This window comes from Tamandua tetradactyla, chromosome 2 (genome assembly GCF_023851605.1).
Source record: "Tamandua tetradactyla isolate mTamTet1 chromosome 2, mTamTet1.pri, whole genome shotgun sequence".
In the NCBI taxonomy this organism is placed as follows: Eukaryota; Metazoa; Chordata; class Mammalia; order Pilosa; family Myrmecophagidae; genus Tamandua; species Tamandua tetradactyla.
The window spans coordinates 50,542,210-50,557,676 of record NC_135328.1 but is presented as its reverse complement, the minus strand read 5'-3'; positions in this window follow the sequence as shown (position 1 = coordinate 50,557,676).

Below are 15,467 nucleotides of genomic sequence, written 5' to 3'. Positions count from 1 at the left end.
TGGCCCTGGCACTGTGGGATCAACAATGCCATCCTAACCAAAAGGAGGAAAAGAAGTGTAACAAGTAAGGTATTAATGGCTAAAAGATTTCAAATAGAGTCAAACAGACCTCCTACCCTGGAGGTCACCCTTACACAAGCTTCAGTTAGACATTGCTACCTATCATAACTCGCCAAACCCCAGCCTAAACCATTCCCGCCAATCCTAAAGGACACCTAGGGCATTAGCTAAGATTCTACAAAGCCTCCATGCACTAGGGTAACATTCCAGAAACCTACAACCTCCAGATGGGTCCCTGGGCCAAATAAGTCCTGAAACACAGAGGGGCCAGACTCTCTAAGAACATGAACTAGTTCCGTCCCCCTATCCCATATCACTGACAGCCCCTTCCAATGTGAAGAAGCTAGACTAGGCATAGCCCAAATACCCCTAAGGAATGGGAGGGAGATCAAAGGTGATGGTGGAGTTACACAGGGAAGGTCGGGTTTAACAAGTGAGTGTGACTGCTGAATCATTATACTGATATTTCTTGTAGTCCCCGGTATCTTAGATCAGCTAGAAGTAAAAACCTAAAATTGTGGAATTGCAACCCATACCAAACTCTGAAATCTGTTCTCCAACTAACTGTTCTGGTGTGCTTTGAAATTTATTGCTTTTTTTGAATATATGTTATTTTTCACAATAAAAAAGAACTGTTCAGAATTAAAAAATTCATATATTAAATATGCACTAAAATTCAAAATATGCTCCCAATTGGTTTATGTAACACTTCTGTTTTTACAGTATATATTTATGATTATAAATGTAGAATTTTATGATTTATAAATAAATTGCTCTTAAAAAAAAAAAGAATCCAGTCTACTAGATTACTGTTCAATAGCTTCAGGTATTTCCTTCTAGCTTTTCTAATACACTAGAAACTAAAAAGGAATAACTATAAAATGCATAAGAATAACTTCCAGAATGACCTCTTGACTCTATTTGAAATCTCTCAGCCACTGAAACTTTGTTTTGTTTCACTTCTTTTCCCCCTTTTGGTCAAGAAATCATTCTTAATCACATGAAGCCAGGGCCAGGCTCATCCCTGGGAGTCATGTCCCATGTTGCCAGGGAGACTTATACCCCTGGAGTCATGTCCCATGTAGGAGGGAGGATAGTGAATTTATTTGCAGAGTTGGCTGAGAGAGACAGTTGGCCACTTTTTGACCCATGTTTCAGCCAACCACCCCAATAAACTGTTAAAGCCCCTTTTAACCCCTCAACCTACAACATTGAATCTAGAACCTCTGCTTTGTGGGCCCATCAATAAATTCAGTCTGATCCAACTTTAATTCCTTCCACCATTATCCCACACCCCTAATATCCATTCTCATACATATTCCCCTGATTTTTGTCTGTATAAACTGGAAGACTCATGCAGTTCTTTTGGAGTATAGCAGACCTCCTCATGGGTCACACTTTGTGCCTCACCTTTTGGGGCCTGTTGGAACTTTAGTTATAGGTCTGGAAGTAAAGAGGGGTGTTCTACTTTGCTAGCTGCCGGAACGCAACACACCAGAGACAGATTGGCTTTTAATAAAAGGAGATTTATTTTGTTAGTTCTTCAGAGGAAAGGCAGCTAACTTTCCACTGAGGTTCTTTCTTACGTGGGAAGGCACAGAATGGTCTCTGTTGGCCTTCTCTCCAGGCCTCTGGGTTCCAACAACTCTCCCCAGGGTGATTTCTTTCTGCATCTCCAAAGGCCTGGGCTGAGCTGCGAGTGCTGAGATGAGGTATGCTGAGCTGCTTGGGCTGTGCTATGGTGCGCTCTCTCATTTAAGCACCAGCCAATGAAGTCAAATGTCATACATTGCAGCAGGCACGCCTCCTAGCCGACTGCAGATGTAATGAGCAACAGATGAGGTTCACGTACCATTGGCTCATGTCCACAGCAACAGAACTAGGTACCATCACCTGGCCAAGTTGACACATGAACCTAACTACCACAAGGGGTAATGAGGATGGGTCACAAAAATAATTAGGAGTGCCTTTCAAGCCAATTACCTCTGGGCCTTCATCATAGTTTCATTTGGTGAAACAGGATTTATCTCTCCAGACAGAGGAGTGAGAGCTATTTTCTCAGGGGAGGTGGTTATAAGTTTATCAGGCATTGTAGAGTTAATCTGTTCAGGTGCAGGTTAAATGGCAGACTCCTCAGGGCAGGTTGGAGGTGGTGAAGCTGTTTCCTCAAGGTAGGCTGTTTCCTCAGGTCAGACCATTACAGGTTTACCTAGCAATGACTCAGCAGAATCTAGGGTGTCAATGTCCTCACAGACGTCATTATCAACCCATATGTCCCCATTCCAATTGTCAAGATTCCATTCTTTCCAATCAATATTCTTACTTGAACAGCAACACACCCTGCAAGATTGAGAATTCAGTTTACGTTGTAACTCTGTCACTTGCACAGTGAGACTCTGGGTCTGTTTTTCAGAGACCTCAAGTCTGTGGCCACAGGAAATAAGATTTTCTTTCAGGGCAAACATAGTAAACTTTACATCTTTCTACTGGCACTTAAGAGTAAACTGGAAGCCTTCAGCTCACCCCTTTCTTTTATAACTATATCCAGTATATCTATGAACAATCAGCCAACATCATTTTCCTTTCAGTTCCACAAAACTCTGTCAAGGTCCCCAAATCCACTGAACTGGGACAGAATAGTCTCTTCAATAAATAGGGCTGGGAGAACTGGGTATCCATATCCAAAGGAATGAAGGAGGACCCTACCTCACACCCTATACAAAAATTAACTCAAAGTGAATCAAAGACTTAAATAAAGAGCCAGTACCATAAAACTCCTAGGAGAAAGTGGGCCACCGTGTCTCACTGGCAGAATTCTCGCCTGCCATGCCAGAGACCTGGGTTCAATTCCTGGTGCCTGCCCATGTGAAAAAACAAAACAAAACAAAAAAATACACACCAAAAACTCCTAGAAGAAAATATAGGGAAACATCCGTAAGACCTAGTGATAGGAAGCAGCTTCCTAGACCTGACCTTCAAAACACAAGCAACAAAAGAAAAATTAGATAAATGGGAACTCCTCAAGATTGAACACTTTTGTGCTTTGTCAAAAAGGGGAAGAGGCAGCGAACTCAATGGGAGGGAATATTTGGTAACCATATGGGCTGGTTTGAAGCTGTTATGTATCCCAGAAAGCCCATGTTCTTTTAATCCATTCTTGCGGGTGTAGACCTATTGTGAGTGGGACCTTATACTTAGATTGTTTCAATTGAGATATGACCCACCAATTAAAGGTGGGTTTTAATCCTTTACTAGAGTCCTTTATGAGAGGATAAAAGACAGAAAAACTGTGTGAGTTTAGAGAAAAACACCCCAAAGATGCTAACAGAGGTCCCACAGAAGCTCAGGGAGAAGGAGCCACTGAAGCCAGAAACTGAAGGCAATGAAACCCAGGAGAGAAGGACCAGCAGATGCCACCATGTGCCTTCTCATGTGACAGATAGCTGTCCCAGGTACTGTAACTGAGAAGTTAAGATTTAAGGAATGACTTTGATTATCTATGTTCCTTTTTGCTTTCTGGTATACTGCAGCAGGCAGAGGGAAATACCTGAAATCCCTAAATTGTAATCCAGCTGCCTTGATCTCTGATAATCTTTGTTTAGCCTTTATCTTCTGCCCCTGTGATTGTAAAAACTTTGTGACTAAACTTTATTTGTACCCAATTATCCAGTTTTTTTTTTAACTTTGGAGTCTTGTAATCACTAAAGACTGCTCCTAATGTTTATTAAGGAAGGGTCTTGGGTCAGCCCGGAACTAATCCACCCAATCCAAAGTAGTCTTGATAATCGAGACTGGATATTACCAAAATGGGCCTGCCTGACATGCGCAGTAGGTCAGACTTGACCCTACAAGTCACCTATACCACATTATAATAATAAAAATCACATCCATCATTATATTATGACCGCCATTTTCTTACACATGTTCTGTGACTAAGCATGTAATCAATCTGCACATGCTCAATAATTAGATCACCTCTAATTACATCATTTGGAGCCACTGTGCTCATTGTCCTAAACACTGTCCATCTTTTTCTCTAATGAAACTATCACAATTCCTGCAGTCTGGGGAGACAGATTATAAGCCAATAGGCCATCTGTTCTCCTGCTATGCACCTAGCAATAAACTTTTTCTCTCTTTGAAACCCTGCAGTTTCAGGAATTGGGTCATTTGAGTACCTGGGGCAAAAGAACCCACTGCCTCTGTCCGGTAACAATACCAGTCTTTCTTCAGAATCCAGGTATCAACCTGTTGATGACTTAATTGGAACATTTTCAAGGGCTTACAACTGTAAATTTTAAGTTAATAAATCCCCATTGTAAAAGCTAATCCATTTCTGGTATATTGCATTCCAGCAGCTTTAGCAAACCAAAACATCATATATCTGACAAGGATTTGAAACCTAGTATATATAAACAAATCCTACAACTCAATAATAAAAGGACAAACAACCCAATTAAAAATGAGCAAAAGATATGAACAAACTTTTTTTCAAAGAGGAAACACAAATGGCTAAAAAGCACATGAAATATGTCCATCTTCATTAGCTATAAGGGAAATGCAGATCAAGGTGACAATAAGATATCATCCCACACCTATAAGAATGGCCATTATTCCTTTCTGTCTAAGCCAACTCAGCATGTGAACTCACTGCCTTCCCCCCTACATGGGACATGACTCCTAGGGGTGTAAATCTCCCTGGCAATGTGGGACAGAAAACCTGAGATAAGCCAGGACCTGGCATTAAGAGATTGAGAAAGCCTTCTTGACCAAAAGGAGGAAGAGAAAAATGAGACAAAATAAGGATTCAGTGACTGAGAGATTTCAAACAGAGTCGTGAGGCTATCCTGTGGGTTATTCTTTTCTTAAAAAAAAAATTTATTTTACTTTATTTTTTTAATACCAAAAAACACAAAACAAATGCAATCATTCCTATTTTGATCATTCTGTTCTACATATATAATCAGTAATTCATAATATCATCACATAGTTGCATATTCATCATCATAATCATTTCTTGGAACAGTTGCATTTATTCAGAAAAAGAAATAAACTGAAAACAGAAAAAGAATTTATACATACCATACCCCTTACCCTTCCCTTTCATTGACCACTAGCATTTCAAACTAAATTTATTTTAACATTTTTCCCCCTATTATTTATTTTTATTCCATATGTTCTACTCATCTGTTGACAAGGTAGATAAAAGGAGCATTAGACACAAGGTTTTCACAATCACACAGTCACATTGTAAAAGCTATATCATTATTCAATCATCATCAAGAAACATGGCTACTGGAACACAGCTCTACATTTTCAGGCAGTTCCCTGTAGCCTCTCCATTACATCTTGACTAACAAGGTTATATCTACTTAATGCATAAGAATAACCTCCAGGATAACCTCTTGATTCTGTTTGGAGTCTCTCAGCCATTGACACTTTATTTTGTCTCATTTTGCTCTTCCCCCTTTTGGTTGAGAAGATTTTCTCAATCCCTTGATGCTGAGTCCCAGCTTATTCTAGGATTTCTGTCCCACTTTTCCAGGAAGGTCCACACCCCTGGGAGTCATGTCCCACGTAGACAGGGGGAGGGTGGTGAGTTTGCTTGTGTTTGCTGGAGAGAGAGGCCACATCTGAGCAACAAAAAAGGTTCTCTTGGGAGTGACTCTTGGGCCTAATTTTAAGTAGGCTTGACCTATCCTTTGTGGGGTTAAGTTTCATATGAACAAACCCCAAGACTGGGGCCTGTAGCTTTGGTTGTCCACACTGCTTGTGAGAATATCAAGAATTCAACTTGGGGAAGTTGAATTTCTCCCCATTCCTGGAGGTTATTCTTATACATTATATAGATATCCCTTTTTAGTTTAGGGTGTATTGGAGTGGCTGGAGGGAAGTACCTGAAACTGTTGGCTGTGTTCCAGTAGGCTAGATTCTTGAAGACAATTGTATAAAGATATAACATTACAATGTGACTGTGTGATTGTGAAAACCTTGTGTCTGATGCTCCTTATATCCATGGTATGGGCAGATGAGTAAAAAATATGGATAAAAATAAGTAAACAAACAATGGACAGAAAAGGGTAAAATAATTTGGGTAGATGGAAACACTAGTGGTCAATGAGAGGGAGGGGTAAGGTGTATGGTATGTTTGAGTTTTTTCTTTTTTTCTTATTATTTCTTTTTCTGGAGTGATGCAAATGTTCTAAAAAATGATCATGGTGATGAATACACAACTATGTGACGATATTGTGAGCCATTGATTGTGCACTATGTATACAGAGTATGTGTGTGAAGCTTTTTCTCAATAAAAAAAGAATGGCCACTATTAAACAAACAGAACACTACAAATGTTGGAGAGAACGTGGAGAAATAGGAACACATATTCACTGCTGGTGGGAATATAAAATGGCTTGGCCACTGCGGAAGACAGTTCGGTGGTTCTTTTGAAAACTAAATATTGAGTTGCCCTATGTTCTAGTTTGCTAGCTGCCGGAATTCAATATACCAGAAATGGAATGTCTTTTAAAAAGAGGAATTTAATAACTTTCTAATTTACAGTTCTAAGGCCGAGACAATGTCCCAATTAAAACAAGTCTATAGAAATGTGCAATCAAAGGCATCCAGGGAAAGATACCTTGGTTCAAGAAGGCCGATGAAGTTCAGGGTTTCTCTCTCAAGTGAGAAGGCACATGGCGAACACAGTCAGGGTTTCTTTCTTGGCTGTAAGGGCACATGGCGAACACGGCATCATCTGCTAGCTTTCTCTCCTGGCTTCCTGTTTCATGAAGCTCCCCGGGAGGCATTTTCCTTCTTCATCTCCAAAGCGCTGGCTGATGGACTCTCTGCTTCATGGTGCTGCAGCATTCTCTGCTCTCTGAATCTCCTTCACTCTCCAAAATGTTTCATCTTTTATAGGACTCCAGAAACTAATCAAGACCCACCCAAATGGGTGGAGACATGCCGTCACCTAATCCAGTTTAACAACCACTCTTGATTAAATCACATCTCCAGGGAGATATAATTACAGTTTCAAATTTACAATACTGAATAAGGATAAGAAGAAATGGCTGCCTTTACAAAATGGGATTAGGATTAAAACATGGCTTTTCTAGGGTCCATACATCATTTTAAACCAGCACACCCTATGACCTGGTGCGGTTTGGCCCAACCGCTAAACTATTGGGGACCCTCTACTCCTCAGCTTCTCACTGCTTGCTAGACGACACTGCCGCACGCAGAAAAGGGGCTCGAGCCGGGGGTCTGGGTCCAAGGGGCGCGCGCAGGAGACCTCGCTGCGGGTCTAAAGGACTGGAGGCCGAGTCAATTAAGGCACGAAGTGAGGTAGCTTTATTGTTGGTAGACGCTTATGCCAGGGCCGCCAGAAGCTAAAGACCACGAGGCTCGGCGAGCCCTGGATTATATACAGTTTGAGGAGAGGCGGAGTTAGGGCGTGGCCTCCAGGGGAGGGTAGCCAATCACACAGGGAGGACGGATGAGTGACTGTGACCATAGAGATGCTGTTCCTGAGTGTACCCGTAGCAGAGGATGTTGGGTAGGTGGAGGACTAAGGAGAAGGCCAATAGGGTTAGAGAGACAAGGCTGCATCATCACTAGTCGCTGGTGAGGCTTGTAATTCAGAGGCTTAGAAGAACCGGACGTGCCAAAATGGCGAGGGAGGGAGAGAAAGAGACTAAGCCACCAGGCCAAGAATAAAATTATGCCACAACCTGGTAATTCTGCTACTAGATATATACCCAGAAGATCTGAAAGCAAGGACATGAATAGACATTTGCACACTGATATTCATAGCAGCATTATTCACAATTGCCAAAAGATGGAAACAACCCAAGTACCTATCAACAGATGAGTGGATAAACAAAATGTGGTACATACATATGATGAAATATATGCAGCAGTAAGAAGGAATGAGGTCCTGAAGCATAAGACAACATGGATGAACCCTGAAGACATAATGCTGAGTGAAATAAGTCAGACACAAAAGGACAGATATTGTATGATTTCACTAATATGAACTAACTAGAGTATGTAAACTCAGAGTCTTAAAACATGGAATATAAAGTACCTTAAGATAGACAGAAGCTAGAGAGGGGGAACGGTTACCAAATATGTACAGAATTGTTAACAAAGTTGAGCTTAAATTTTTGGGAATAGATAAAGGTGATGATTGAGACTATAAAATAATAGTGCAGTATTGTAGTTGAATTTGGTTGAAAGGGTTTTTTTTGGGGGGTGCGGGATAATCAAACTTTTTAATCTCCTTTTACACATTCTATTAACATTCATATTGCAAGGCATTCCATTCACAAATATTATAATTTGTTAAAAATTTCACATACTCCCCCCAAAATTGACACTAGATTCAGTCACTTTACTAAATCATTAAGATAAAAGTAATGAAGAAATTATCATAATTCTTTTAAAGTAATAAAGGTCCGAGGCTGTCTAGAAAGTCAGTAGGCACCCACTAATCAGTGCACTCTCATGACAATGACTTTATGGTCTGATATGTCTTCATTGGGTATTCTCCTATCTGGATTTAAAATACTGGAAAGGACATACACATTGGGCAGCTGAGGTCATTTCTAGTAAGTGCCAACTACATAAATGCAAGGTGCGTTTTCAGCACACCAAGAAGAGCAGCTGCATCCTGACTGCAAAGAAACAGTCTTCAAAGTAGTTCCTTTCTCATCAGTTTCACTGACAATGTTAGAACCTAATGGCCAACCAGACTCACTCTGCTCACGGCTGGACAGATTCTAGAATGTCCTTCCACTTCATCCTTCGCAGGACAACCTCCACCCTCTTCTGAGTACATCCGAGGTATAGTTCTTGAAATAAAAAAGAGAGGGGGAAGAAAGTCAGCTTTTTCCCCCCTCCTATTTTTGGACCAAACAGAAGTCTGAAATAGCAGTGTATTACAAAATTCTCATGTCCTGCAACAGCCAGTCACAACTTGGAGCATGGCTGTTTTTGCTATTTACCAGATTTGGAAAAGTCTGATAACTTTTTCCAAAGTGAATTTTGACACATCCATTCACTGACATGCTAGCACAGGGTCCATAATGAAGAAAAGTCTCATTGATGGAGTCCCTCCTTAAGCACAAGTACAAGGGCAAATGCTTAGTAGGAGGGGATGGGATGACGATTCCCAGCTGAGAATTAAATCACTGCAAACTATAACAGCATATAACTCTGTCAGAGCAGACTCAACATAAACCTCAGGTCACATAGTGTTCAGTCATTTGGAATGTGGAATTAAAAATGTATACATATATTTAATTTAAAAAATCTGTAACAACATATGTTGCTGAAGTTTCAAGGATTCTCATCTCATTCACCTGGAAAGCAGCTGACTGTTAATGGCCACTTGTGGCAGTGATAAAAGCAACTAAAAGCAGGTTTTAGTAAAAGTGCTCAAAGGGCAAATGAGGAAATAGGGGTGCAGAGATTATTCAGGGCAGGAACTGGGGAGGGAAGGTTCGGCAAAAGGTATTGAGAAATTTTTCCTTTATTCTTCCAGGCTTTTTCAGACCTAAGACAGGTTCTTGAGGATGTATGTCAAAATGCTGTAGTCTTTTCTTATCTATGGTCAAAATAAAACAAGTGATAAAAATTTCCTCTTCCTTTCTGTACCCTCAATAAAATGCATAGTACAGCCAGAAGATATGATGCCATCTTGGAAGAAATTAAAATTGGGACAGGAAGTGAGGCATGTACTGTCAAGTCGTCGGATTAGGATTTCTCAGCCACTGTTCCTGACCAGCAGAGTGTGCTCCAACTGAGGAGACCACTTACCACCACTCGTCACTGCAGTCCAACCATCTGGCCAGGTGTTCTAGTTTGCTAGCTGCTGGAATGCGATATACCAGAAACCAGAAAGTCTACAGTTCTAAGGCCATGAAAATGTCCAAATTAAAGCGAGTCTATACAAATGTTCAAATTAAAGCACTAATAAGATGTTACCTTTACTCAAGAAAGGTCAATGAAGTTCAGGGTTTCTCTCTCAGTTGGAAAGGCGTGATGAACCTGGCGACATCTGCTAGCTTTCTCTCTAGGGTTCTTGTTTCATGAGGCTCCCCCGGGGGCGTATTCCTTCAGAATACAGAAACAGTTCCTGGATAACTCCATCTCATCAAAGTCAGATACAGGTATGGTCTGTCCTAAGGCAAAATTCTCCTCTGGCTCTAGACCTGTAAAACTCAGAACAAATTATTTGCTGCCAACATATAAAGAACGGACAGTCATAGGATACATATTCCCATTTCCATTGGGAGTAATTGGAAGGAACACAGGGGTCACCTGTGTTTCAAAAACCTGCAGGGTAAACTTCATTAGGTTTTGAAGTCTGAGGGTCATTTATCCTTGGGTCTTTAGAAAGCAGCAGTCCCAAGGGCCTATGGAGCAGCCCGCCTCTCTGAATGCAAACTTGGGGGACACTAGGGAGACCATCTTTTTCTCAGCTCCACCCTCTCCAAGCATTGGGGCCACACCTGGGCTCTCTGCCATCTCGGGGGCACATGCTCAACCCCTCCATGTGGTGGCAGTCAGGCTCTCCCCAACCCCCAAGGAATGTGCTTCACTCTCTCCAAGGCCTGAGGCAGCACAACTCCTCCACTGTAATAGGTGGAAGGCCCATCCTCTGCCTTTGGGGCAAACTTACCCTCTCCTCGTGCTTGTGTGGGTTCACTCTCCTGCCTGAAGCTTCTTGACTTCAGACATTAGCTTCCATAGTTCTGCCTCTGAAGTTATTTTTCCTCCAATGTGTCCCTTCTCTGTCCCTGTCAGTCCTGACTGGCAGTGGTTCTCTTTATACAGATCCCACAACACTCTTGTTGGCTTTCTATGCGGTAGCCTCAGATTGTGCCCATCAGACAGAAGAAGTTTCCACAAATCCTTCCTGGATAGCTCCATCTCCAATCCTGGCTTTTTCTGAAATGGCTGACTCATTCCACATTTGGCCAAAACCTCATGTGGAGTACCATTCTCTCGAGTCTCCCTTCCTGAAAGCCCAGAATTGTCCAGAACATCAATTTCTGGTTTCTTTGTACCCAAGAGTTCAGTTCTTAGCTTATCTCTTTACTGTTGCATTTCTCTATAAGCTGTGAGGAGAAACCAGTCTGCAATTTCCACATTTAATTTGGAAATCTCTTCTATTAAATATCCAATTCATGGCTTTTAAAATCTGCCTTCTAGCCAAAGCCACTAGTTAATTTTGCCAGATTATCTGCCATTTTAAAACAAAGATCACCTTCCTTCCAGTTTGCAATAATACTTGAATCATTTATCTCTAAGGCCTTGTCAGAGGTATCTTTAGAATGCACATTTCTACCAACAGTCTCTTCAAAACATTCTAGGCCTTTCTATCAAGCTTCTCATAACTCCTACAGAACTTTCTCCTTAAAAGCCATTCCAACATGTTTGGTATTTGCAAACCACAGCAGCACCCCATTTCTGGTACCAAAATCTGTTCTAGTTTGCTAACTGCCAAAATACACTATACCAGAAAAGGAACGGCTTTTAAAAAGGGGAATTTAATGACTTGTTAGTTTACAGTTCTAGGCTATGAAAATGTCTAAATTAAAGCAAGTCCACAAAAATGTCCAAATGAATGCACCAATAAGAGGTTACCTTCACTCAAGAAAGGCAGATGAAGTTGAGAGTTTCTCTGTTCTGTAACTATTGTTGTGGTGTGCTTTGAAATTTATTGCTTTTTTTGTATGTATGTTATTTTTCACAGTAAAAAAGAAAGAATTCCATGAAAATAATAAATTAAAAAAATGCTGACTTCTCATAAGAAAACATGTAGGAAAGAAGGCAGTGGGATGACATACTTAAAGCAAAAAATTGCTAACCAAAAATTCTGTATTCAGTGAAACTGTTTTTCAAAATGAAGGAGAGATGAAGACATTTTCAGATAAACAAGAACTGAGGGAATTCATCACCACTAGATTTGCACTACAAGTAATGCTCAAAGGAGTTCTTCAGACTGAAAGGAAAGAACACCAGAGAGTGGATCAAAGCAGCATAAAGTAATAAAGACCTCCAGTAAGGGTCACTGTTCTAGTTTGCTAGCTGCTAGAATGCAATATACCAGAAAAGGAATGGCTTTTAACAAGGGGAATTTAATGAGTTGCTAGTTTACAGATCTAAGGCCAAGAAAATGTCCCAATTAAAACAAGTCTATAGAAATGTCCAATCAAAGGCATCCGGGGAAAGATACCTTGGTTCAAGAAGGCCGATGAAGTTTAGGGTTTCTCTCTCATCTGGAAAGGCACATGGCGAACGCAGTCAGGGCTTCTCTCTCGGCTGGAAGGGCACATGGCAGACACGGCGTCATCTGCTAGCTTACTCTCCTGGCTTCTGGTTTCATGAAGCTCCCCGGGAGGCATTTCCCTTCTTCATCTCCAAAGGTCGCTGGCTGGTGGACTCTCTGCTTTGTAGTGTTGCAGCATTCTCTGCCCTCTCTGAGTCTCTCATTCTCCAAAATGTTTCCTCTTTTATAGGACTTCAGAAACTAATCAAGACCCACTCAGATGGGTGGAGACATGTCATCCCCTAATCCAGTTTAACAACCGTTCTTAACTAAATCTCATCAACCAGGGAGATGATCCCATCACAGTCCCAAATACACAGCATTGACTAGAGACTATTCTACCTTTAAGAAATGGGATCCATATTAAAACATGGCTTTTCTTAGGGGGCATACTTCCCTTCAAACCAGCACAGTCACCAAGTAAGTAATTATAATACCATTACTATTGCACTGTATTTTTTAAATATGTGGGACCAGTTCTTACAGGTTCTAAAATGCAAATTTGCAAAAAAGTAGCAATAAATCTATGGTTTTGGACATACAATGTGTAACTATAATTTGTAACTAGTACAAAAAATAAGGTGGGGGGACGGAAAGCTATGGAAACAGTGTAATGTGTACACCATTGACGTTAAGTGGATATAAAATCAAATGTGATTGTTATAAATTTAGATGTTATATTTAAGCCCCATGGTAAGTACAAAGAAATATATGAATACTATATACAGAAAGAAATGAGAAGGGGCTCAAAATGGTACAACACACAAAAAATCAAATGAATATGAAAGTAGACACTAATAGAAGAATTGAGGGACCAAAAAGGCATCAGATTTATGAAGACCAAATTGCAAAATGGCTGAAGAAGTCTTTCATTATCAGTAATTACATTAAATTTAAATGGAATAAACTCTCCAGGGAAAAGTCAGTGACTGACAGAATGGATTAAAAAGGCACAACCCAAGAATATGCTGTTTATAAGAAAGCCTCCTTAAATTCAAAGACACAGATGGTTGAAAGTGAAAGCATGGAATAAAATATACCATGCAAATAGTAACCAAAAAAAAAAAAAAAAAAAGCCAAAGTAGCTATATTAATGTTAGATAAAATAGGCTTTAAGTAAAAAAACTGTTATGATGGAAAAGAACTGATAAAGGGGTCAAATCAACAAGAAGACATGACAAAATAAAAATAAATGCACCTAATGGCAGAGTCCCAAAATAAAGGAAGCAAATATTGACATATTTGAAGGGAAAAATTGATACTTCTACATTAATGATAGGAGATTTCAATACAACACCTTAAATGATGGATATAACATCTAGATAGAAGATCAGTTGGGAAATGGATGACTTGAATGATACTCTAAACCAAGTAGACCTAACAGGCAAATATAAAATGCTTCGCTCCATAGCAGCAGAACACACATTCTTCTCTAGTCCACACGTGTGCCTGTTTGAAAGGATGTATGTACCCTAGGAAAGCCATGCTTTAATCCTAATCCCATTTTGTAAAGGCAGCTGTTTCTTCTAATCCCTATTCAGTATTGTATGTTTGAAACTGTAATTAGATCATCTCCCTGGAGATGTGACTCAATCAAGAGTGGTTGTTAGATTAGGTGGAGACCTGTCTCCACCCATTCTGGTGGGTCTTGATTAGTTTACTGGAATCCTATAAAAGAGAAAACATTTTGGAGAAAGAAAGCGATTCAGAGAGAGCAGAGAAGAACAACATAGCCATGAGAAGTAGAGTCCACCAACCAGTGACCTTGGGAGATGAAGAAGGAAAATGCCTCCCGGGGAGCTTCATGAAACAGGAAGCCAAGAGAGAAAGCTAGCAGATGATGCCATGTTTGCCATGTGCCCTTCCAGATGAGAGAGAAACCCTGACTGTGTTTGCTGTGTGCCTTCTCACTTGAGAGAGAAACCCTAAACTTCACTGGCCTTCTTGAACCAAGGCATCTGTCCCTGGATGCCTTTGATTGGACATTTCTATGGACTTAATTGGGACATTTTCTCGGCCTTAGAACTGTAAATTAGTAGTTTATTAAATTCCCCATTTTAAAAGCCATTCCATTTCTGGTATATCACATTCCAGCAGCTAGCAAACTACAACAACATGGATCATTCTCCAGGATAGACCACATATTAGGTCACAAAACAAGTCTCAATAAATGATAAACTACTGAAACATACAATATTTCTTCTTCAACTACGATGGAAAGAAGCTAGAAATCAACAACAAAGGGAAGAGTAGAAAATCCACATATAAAACATCACTTTAAGACAACCAGAGGATCAAAGAAAAAAATCTCAAGTGAAATTAGGAAATATCTTGATGTCAATGAAAACAAAAACAAAAATACCAAAACTATGGCATACAGCAAAGGCAGTGCTGGGAGGGAAATTTATAGCTCTAAATGCTTACATTGAAAAAAGAGAAAGCTCTCAAATCAGAGCCCTAAACTCACAATTGGAGGACCTGGAAAAAAAAAAGCAAAGTAAACTCAAAGTAATGTCAAATAAAGCAGGAGGAAGGAAATGACAAAGATTAAAGAGAAGATAAATGAAATAGGGACTAAAAACACAATAGTGACAATCAGTGAAACCTGAGGTTTGTTCTTTGAAAAGATCAAGTCCATAAACATTTAGCCAGACTGACAAAGAAAAAAAGAAAGAGTATGCAAATAACTAACATCACAAATGAAAGGGGTATATTACTACCAACCCCACAGACATAAAAATGATCTTAAAAGGATAATATGAACTCTGTATGCCAATAAATTAGATAACCTAGATGGAATGGACCAATTGCTAGAAAAACACAAATTACCTACATGTGCCCATTTGAATCTGTTGTGTACCCCAGAAAAGCCAAGTTTTTACATCTTTATTCAATATTGCTGGATGAGATTTTCCTGATTGTTTTCATGGAGACGTGACCCACCCAATTGTGGATGGTAATTTTTTTTTTGGGGGGGGTGGTAACTTTTGATTAGATAGCTTCCATGGAGATGTGTCTCCATCCATCCAAGATGGAGTTGCTTACTGGAGCCCTTTAAGATGGAATTATTTTG